This window comes from Manis javanica, chromosome 4 (genome assembly GCF_040802235.1).
Source record: "Manis javanica isolate MJ-LG chromosome 4, MJ_LKY, whole genome shotgun sequence".
Classification (NCBI taxonomy): Eukaryota; Metazoa; Chordata; class Mammalia; order Pholidota; family Manidae; genus Manis; species Manis javanica.
Genome location: NC_133159.1, coordinates 46,692,612 through 46,702,043, shown reverse-complemented (window position 1 = coordinate 46,702,043; position 9,432 = coordinate 46,692,612). Strand labels below are relative to the sequence as shown.

General features: G+C 41.8%; 1 long non-coding RNA gene across 1 annotated transcript; it reads right to left on the bottom strand.

Moving 5' to 3' along the window:
* Positions 1 to 4,234: 4,234 nt before the first annotated feature.
* Positions 4,235 to 9,159, bottom strand: LOC140848686 (uncharacterized). Its single transcript, XR_012129788.1, has 3 exons — positions 9,027 to 9,159; positions 4,476 to 4,600; positions 4,235 to 4,371 (listed from the first exon to the last, which is right to left on the bottom strand). It is a non-coding gene; the product is annotated as an uncharacterized lncRNA (long non-coding RNA).
* Between the last annotated feature and the right edge of the window lie 273 nt (positions 9,160 to 9,432).

Genomic DNA, 9,432 nt, shown 5'->3' with positions numbered 1-9,432 from the left:
CTCCACTGCCAGTATCCCCAGCCAAGCCCTTTGGAGTAGGAATACCATAAGCATTGGAGAAAACTGGATTCTAAATCTTAATAATAGTTTGACTTCATGCAAGTTTCTTATCCTCATTGAGCTTCAATCTCTTCTGATTTCCAGTGGGAAAGATGATGCCTGCATCACAGGGCGGGCTGTTGTGATGGCGAAATCAAATGTATTTCAAGTCCTAGTGCCTAGGAATCCTTAACTGTAATAGTTTGAATCCTTATTGTGTCCTGGCACTTTACCTTTATTATTCCATTAACTTTAACTCTGAAAGTAGGAATCATTATCTGTGTTATACAGATAAAGAAACTCAGACTCAGAGAGGTAAAATAACTTGCCTCTTATGGCTTGCATTGTGTCCCCTCAAAAGTGTCCTAACCCCCAAGTACGTCAGAATGTGACCTTACTTAGAAGTAGGGCCTTCACAGAGGTAATCAATTTCAAATGGTTGTTAGGGTGGGCCCTAATCCAATATGGCTTGTTTTCATAAAAATGGGAAACTTAATTGCAGAGACAAACACAGAGGGAAGATAATGTGAGGACACAAAGGAAAAAACCATGTGCCTAGAACCGTGCATCTTCAAGGCAAGGGGCTCCAAGGAGGACCAGCGAATGCCAGAAGCAGAAGAGGAAAGGAAGTATTTTCCCCTAAAGAACATGGCTCTGCTGATGCCTTGATTACAGACTTCTAAACCTCAGATCTATGAGACAGTAACTTTCTGTTGTTTTAAGACACCCAGTGTTTAGTATTTTGTTATAGCAGCCATAGGAATCTTATACATTCTTTCATGCTGTTAATAAGTACCAACACAGGGATTCAGTTCCTGGTCTGTCTGACTTAAACACTGGGTTGTTAATCACACCTCTAACATTCTTACGCAAAGTACAGTCCCTGAACCAGCTTGGCCTCACCCTGGGAGCTTGTTAGAAATGCAGAATCTCAGGCCCCACCCCGAACCTACTGAATTAGAACCTGCATTTTAGCAAGATCTCCAGGGAATTCTTATGCACTTTAAAGTTTGAGGAAAACTGCTCTAGAGAATGATCAATGCCTATTAATTTTCTTCTCCTTTCTCTTTTTTCTATTAACACCCTTTCCTGAGCTTCCTTTCCATGTGCTATATTGGAAGTGGGTCTTTCCTTTTCTAGTATGTTCGCCTTCCTGTCCATTTTTTACTTTAAGTCAGTATCCTTCCTTAAGGCCCCAAGACTAACTTTGTCCTTTACACATGACAGGGAAATTGGCTTTGCACCCTTTGAACTTGTTTCAAAATCCTGCTTTACCACTCAGTGGGCAGATGAGAAGCAAGTCACTCCTGCTTTCTGAGCCTCAACTTTTTCACCTATTCCTACTGCCATTACCCTAGGACAGGCCATTATCATCATCTTTTGCCTAGACTACTGAAGTGGCCTCATAAGTAGACTTCCCACCTCGCCATGCCAATCTTAGTCTGTTCTCCTCATTACAACCTTAATGATCTCTCCAAAAAGCAAATCTGATCATGTCATTTCCCTGATTAAATACCCCCCATGACTTACCTGCACTTAGGATAAAGTCCAAATTCCTGAACATGGCTTACTGCTCCTGGCATGATGTGCCCATGTCTGTTTCTCCCATCTCATGTATCTTGCCATTTTTCACTCCCACTTTCTTATTTATTCTAGAGGTATACTAACCTTCCTTTACTTTTCAAGTTAGCAGTTAGGCACCTCTCTCAAGATCCTTCCCTACAGCACACCTCCCTCCCCTAATACCTTGTGTGCCTTCCCTATGCTTTTCTTTATCATAATATTAATCAACCTTTTTATTAATCGCATGTTGATTTGTCTATATTCCTCACTGGAACACATGAGCATGAGGGCTAAGACCCTGACTACCTTCGTGATGTTTGTATCCTAGCACCTTCCGTGTTGGTATATAAGTCAGCACTCAATACATATTTGCTGAAATAGATAAAAGAAATTGGGAGATGACCCAGTTTTCAGACAAGCATTGTGCATTCTCTTTAAGAAATATTTATTTCTTAAACCCCACTGCTGTTTTACAGATTAGGTGCCAGTTGTAGAGTAAGTACAGGAATAACCATTGGATTCTTTCTGAAGTTTCTTTGTTCTTTCCTACATGATTAAGCCTCCTAGATCCTACCTCGTTGAACAATGCTAAAGTATTTACTCCTAATTGCTTTAAGTAAGGTCTGTGTGATCTAATCACTAATCAGATGCTTGCATTTAAGAAGGAAAAATGGCTAATTAACAGAATCCAGTACCGCCAATAATAAGGATCAGAGCTCTGTATGTGGCAGCATGGTGATGTAAGACACACAGTGAGGTTGGGAGAGTCGTCAGGGCTTAAATGGCTTTTTCATTCCCAGAGAAGTTGACAACACTCCCAAACCTAACAGGAAGGAGGCATTCTGAGAGGGGATGAACCCATGATTCCTGGGAATCTGATCCTCCTGTATATTGTCAGTAGTAAGAAATGCTCAAAGTTTCAAGTTAAAATGTTAAAAATGCAAAATAAGGGCTCCTAAGCCACTTGTGAAATTGGCACAAGAATAACAAAAGTGGTTGAATCTTGAAGAAATGGAAAATTGCATTCACATGGAATGGGCCAATTTTGGCTATGCACCTACCACATGCTCAGTAAATTCTTATTAAATGAACTTCTTGTGTGAGACATTTACAGAAGAAAAAAAGGTTTATGTGCATATACATATAAACCTTTATTGAAAAGCATCAAAGAAAACCTAAATAAATAGAGAATACCTTATTCATGGATAGGAAAACTCAGTTCCATAAAGATACCATTTGTCCCCAATTTATAAAGCTCTTCCAATCAAAACCACAACAGGGATTTTTACAGAAATTGAAAAGCTGAACTTGAAGTTCATGTATGAGAGCAAAGGGCCAAGAATAGCTAGGAGTGTTTGAAAAAGGAGGAGATAGGAAAGAAAGAAAACTGCCTTACTATACTAGATGCCATGATTTACTCTAAATCTCTATGTAATTTTGAAAAATGATTTTATTTTAGTGTTTGCTTGTTTTACAAGCTGGTCATTCAGGGAGCTGATTTTTGGCAAACTTTCCTAGAGTCATTCAGCACTGAAGGATTTGAATGAGAAGTGAAGGCATGCTGTCTTGGAGATCAGCTTCAACTGTTTTGAGCTGCTGCTATGATGCACTAGGACTGAGCACTGGCATTATCCTCACAAGTGGTGAGACCTTGGGCCAGTTGCTGAGTTTAACTGAGTTTCAATTTCTTAATCTGTAAAATCCAATTAATAAAAATCTTAACTAATAAACAAATCATTATCGGGCTATATCCCAGTGCTTTTTAGATCTATTTATTTTTATTAGAAATAGCTTTCTGTAAAGTAGGGTTTGCAGACTCGAAAGTCTGCTGGGGCCAGGCAGATAATGCCCACATGTGGAACAGCTGTATGGAAGACAGTAAGGAGGGGGGATTATGGCAAACTGCAAATGAGCATAAAACAGGGCTGTGGCTCAATCAGCCCACATATCGCAGGCCACAATTTCAGTTCAGGCGTGAAGAAACAGGCACGAAGTCAGAAGAGGAACAGAGACAAACTGTCATTATAGCTCTGGCTCAGACAGTGGTGCAAGCCAGGGCAAGTTACATCACTCTCTGGGCCTCAGTTTTTCACCTTTATAATGGGAACATTGAATGCTGTGAGGATGATGGTTGCTCTACGATTATAAAAAGCCTGTCCATGACTAATTGGTGGATGCTTTTGCCTGCCTCACCTCTCAGATAGGAAGTTAAAGAATCTGAGTTCTACAATTAGAAGACCAAGGTCAACCCCCGGCTCTGCAGCTTACTAAATACCACTTGAAAATATCCTAGAACTCCACTGTGCTTCAGCTTCTAACACTAAAAATACAGAGGAAGAATAATTCTATCTTCTTCACAAAGTTGGGTTCACAAGCATGAGTAATGGCTATTAAAATGTTTTATAAACTGGGCAACAATGGAAGGGATAAACATAATGGAAAGGGATGTAGATAAACTGTCTACTATGTCCCAGATACCTAATACCTTTGTTATTTGAGGGTCCAACTATCCCGGGGATGTAAGCCATGCTACACTCATTTTACAAATGAGGGAACGGGGATTTCAAATGGTAGACACAGGGATTGAAACCTTTTCCTGTTCCAAGGCCCAGGTACTTACTTCTCTACCTGCTGTGTCCACAGATGGATCAGCCACATCCAGTGCTAGGAGTCCAGTAGTTGTCACCAGGTCAGAGGCTGTGTCCACAGCTGCTCAAGTCCGGAGCAGCAGGCACATTTCCAAGCACCAGTCACACACAGCTTAGATTTCTATAAATGAGGTAGTCAGCCATGTTTGTTCAGAGCAAGATTGAGGGCTTTCCTATGCATGCTGTTTTAAATGTCAGGTTGTGGGTGGGCAGCCAGCGACTTACGGTTCTTGGACACAGGCAGGAGAAGGCCAGAGACCCCAGGTGAACTCGCTGTGACTCAGGCAGAGCCCAGCTGCTGAAAGAGATCACCTCTCATTCTCTTCATGAAACCAACATGCTGTTCTGGCCTAGGGGACACAGGTCAACAACTTCATGAATTACCCTTTTGCTTGTAATCCAGTTGCAGTGCTGAAATATTATGTTGCCTAAGGCAAGGCTATTCCTGGCTCTTAGTTGTTTAAATTACAAAGTTTCTTTTTTGGAAGGAAGGAAAATTTATTGAATGCCTACCACGTGTCAGGCATGGTACCACTCACTTTGCACTGATGATTTTATTTAACCCTTATGAGAACTGTATATGTTAGATTATGTTAGTTCAGTTTATCAGATGCTGAAAGCACAGTCGGATAGGATAAATAAACTTAGCAAAGGCCACAGGTCTAGTGAGTACTAGAGCCAAGGATCAGAATCTCTGGCTCTCTGACTCCAAAGCTTGTCTTTTCATAATAGCGGTCTGCCCATCAGTGTGACACTATTGACAGATATGCCTGTAAAATCCAAATAGTTTCATTTATTAATAGTCTGCAGTGGAAGAAGACTGCTAGCCCCACCGATAGAAAGTTCATTTGTTTTGTAAACAGAATAATTCATTCATTCCCTAATGCTCTTTCCCAGTAAAACCTGAGCCAACTCTGCCTTTAGCCACGATGTCCCCACACTCCATGCCTTTGACTATCCCATTTGGGACATGTAGGAGTGGGGTATACTTCCTTTGTCTCAACATCAAAGCACAGTCTATTTGACAGGTGAATATACATGTCAAAAAATACAAATACAGAAAATCAGTCCCTTCGGGTTGCCCAATTGTCCCATTTTCCAAGAAAATGGGAGATAACTTAAAATGAATAAGAATATGCTCCCTATTTGGAAGTCTGAAATCGATAGTGTTTGCCAGAAATTACACAAGCAGAAGAACTGAGGCCCCTATTTGGTTGTGGGTTTGAACCTGTGCCTGGCTTTGTGAGTGATTGCTGCTGCTGGGGGAATTGGCGGTGTGACCAGGCCAAGGGAAGGGATAAAATGATTAAGTCCAAGACTTCATTGCAAAGCTTCTTCCTCTGAGATTTAGAAACCATCTCTCTTTCAGCCTCTTAATGTTTCCTGAACACCGTGAATTTCTCCAGGGGGCTTTATAGCCAGAACTGATCGCATTCAATTCTCCAGGGAGGAAATAGGCAGGTTTGCCTTATTTATTTATTTATTAAGTGAAGAACAAGAAATGAAGAGCAGAGCCCTCTTATCTTGATTGTAGTGGTTGAAGACGGCTGGAGAATCTGAAAATGACTGGCCCTCAGCCTGAACCTCTTCTCTGCGGGATCTAACTGCCCCGTACCCCACCCTTTCCTGTCCTCTTCATCCTTTTTCTTCCATGCTTTGCTTTTCCCTTTTTCCCTCTTTTCTCTATTTCCTCTTCCTTCCTCACCCTAATCTTCTGCAACAAACTTTAAGCCTCTGGCATCATCTGCCTCTCTAGTTAAATGTCACTAAGCCTCACTCAAAGCGTTGTAAGTAAAAGCAGATGTGTCATAAGGATTGGGACCAGGAAGCAAGGGTGCAGCTTGCCTGGCTGAGAAGGGGCTTTCCCCCTCCAGCTGCCACCTTGGGGCCCTCTGGTCTCCCTTAAAGACACACCAGTGCCTCAGCAGCCCCTGCCGCTCCCGTGAGCTTGGACTTGCTGCAGCCCCTCCCGGGTGTGACTCTGCTTCCCGGTCATGGCTCCTCTTCACCTCTCTCTCTGCCTCCTTTCACTTCTAGCTCCTATTTCTAACTCTGTCATGCCCTTCAGAGTTCCCTGGCCGGATCCCCAGCAAGGAATTTGACTGCCTGGATTGAGTTCTTCAGAGAAACAGAACCCATAGGGTGGATGGGTGGGTGGATGGATGGATAGATGGATGGATGGACGGATAAATAGACAGGCAGGGAGGGAGATAGATATATAAGATAGATATAGATAGATGGGCATATATACATATATATATACATATGAAAGACTTATTATGAGGAATTGACTCTTGTGCTTTTGGATGCTAAGTCTCAAGATTTGTAGTTACCACACTTTAGACCTAGGAAAAGCAAATGTTTCACTTTGAGTCCAAAGGCAGGAACAAAACCAATGTCCCGCCTCTAAGCAGTCAGCAGAAATTCCCTCTTTCTCAGCCTTTCTGTTCTATTCATACCTTCAATTTATTGGATTAGGCCCATTCACATTAGGGAGGGCAATCTTCTTTATTCAGTTTATCAACTTAAATGCTAAACTCATCCCAAAACACTCAGAATAATGTTTGACCAGGTCTGTGTACCCCATAGCCCAGTCAAGTTGCCACATCACATTAACCATCATCACATTGCCCCCGATCACCTGTCTGTGCTCTTTCCTTCCTCTCTCTTACCCTTCCTGCCCAGTTGCCTCCCAGGCAGTTGGTCTGGCCAGACTTTGGATTGGCTGCCATAGCACCAGGTGTTCATCTCTATCCAATCCACCTGAGGCTGAGTGGTAAGCTTGGGACATATATCAACCACCTATGGCTGCCCCTGAAGCAGCAGCTTGAATAGGGCAGTGTCCTTTAGAGGAGCCAGAAGTGAGACTAGTGGGATGTTCAAATTATTAAGAGCAGCCCTACAGTTCTAAGACCTCTGACACCAGTAAATGGAGGGGAGTTTGTGTGGCTAGAGCTACGAGGTTGGTGATACAATCAGCTGTTTTATTGAGCCTCAGGGTCATGCCAGGCATTGTGGGTACAGAGGTAAAAGGACGTGACCTCTGCATCCAAGGCTTTCACAGGGGCAGGACAGGCAATTTGAGGATCCCTGCAGCTCAGTAACCATAGTACACTGGGCTACAAGACATCTTGGAGATCTAGTCCAACCCCCTCTGTGTCCCATCTGAAGAAATGGAAGCCCAAAACGGTTAACAGACTTGCCTAGGATCACACAGCTAATTACAGGTAGAGATTTACCTGCATTAAATTTCCATGTATTAAATATATAATATTTACAAGAGATTGGACTAGACCTTTGCATGTTCATGATTTCATTTAACCCTTACTACATTTGATGTAATGTAGGCTTTATCCAGAGGAGAGACCTGAATTTCAGAGGTCCATTGACTCGAGCAAAGACACAGATAGGAGAGAAATGAAAGGTCTCCTGTCATATAAATGTGCAGACAGAGGTGGTGTTAGAAATCATGCATTTGACTTCAAAGTATCTTTCAGAAAAGCATCCAATGTTCACCAATCCTTGTTCTTTGGAGGAACAGTTACTTAATGGCTAGAAAAAGAGCAGCAGGAAGGACACTTGAGAGACTGGATAAGAAAGGAATGTGAGAGGAACAAAAAAGATCTTTGAAATAATCAATACAAAAGATGCTTTCATTGAGGATTTTTGAATGTCCTAGGAAAAGATCCATTTCACAGGTAAATAGTATGATTTAGCAACAAAGAAGAGAGCAAGAATCAGGGCAGTGAGGTGAGACCCACTCAGTGTACTAATGAGACATTCTGTTCTTATTTCCCTTAACCTCTGCTTGACCAAAGAACTACCTGAAATATCATGCATATTGATTTTTTTCCCTAGGCTGGGTTTGCCATCTTTCCTGAAATAAGAGTATTCGGGTCAAAATGAGTACTGAGCTACTAGATTCTGCAAAATTGGAAGGCAATCCTGGACAAGTGAGCAGAACACAGAGGCAGGATAATATCTGGTTGTGTGGCATTTTGCGTCCTCTTCTTGGTCTTGGACTTCATTTTCCTCCTTCCGTCCCCTCCCATTTCCTTCTTTCCTCTGTTCCCTGTCCTACTTCCTCTCATCATCTATTTCTTGGCCTGTATTTTATAGCATAATATATACAATAGGGATCATGATGCAAATTGCTACCTTAGTCAACAGGCCACTAAAATGAGGATACAATACTATATGGAGTGGAGAAGAATGTGGAAAACTAGAAAGTACATGTCTAAGTTATAAGGGGCAATGGCATCTCACCTCCACCTAGTTGTTTTCATGGTTGACTGTGAACCAAGTACTGCCAAGTCTTCCAACTTTTCAAAAGAAACTGGAAATCTAGATTCATCTTTTATGAAATACCCTAATTTTTAAATGTTATCAATTCAGTTCTTTTTTAAATTCTCATAGGCTGGTAATGAACACAGGTCTACAGAAAGAATCAGAGTTGAAATCCTAGCTTCATTGCTTTTAGCTGCATGACTTTGAGTATGTCTCTTAACTTCTCTGAGCCTTAGTTTCATTGACTATCAAATAACATAGAAAAGGGCATGTTAAGTGCCAAGCTCACTGTCTTGCATGGAGTACGCAGTAGATAATAATTTCCTCCTCTCCCTTCTACTCCATCCCATAACCATGGTGTTTTAATCATATATACATCTGATTCCAGAGAGGAATATTCACTCTACTACAGACCAATGGCTTCTGCAACATCAGCCTGAGTTCCTCCTACAAATGATCGAATCATAAGAGCTCACAGTGTATTCTTACCCTGCTTTGTTGAAAGCCATTTCCCCAAAATGCGTTTTACGTGAGCAATGAGTCTCTATTCATGCACAATTTCACATGAAAAGATTTGCCCTTTTCATTGTACGCATGGCTTGAATCGGCCAGGCTATGTGAAAATATTTCCATTCATTAGCATGCCAAATGATGTCACTGGCCTGGAACTCAAGTGGATATTGCCATGGACTCATAGAATCCCAGCACTCTAAGGATTCTCAGAGGAGGCCATCTAGCCCAACCTTCCACTCAGTGGTCCTTTAAACGCAGCCTGAAATATCTCCATAAGGTGCTGAGGGCTCACTACACTGGGAAGCTGCTCTGGCTACTCTAGTTATTTGAAATTTCTTCATTGTATCAAATTTAAATCTGAATTTTAGGAACTTCTGCCCAT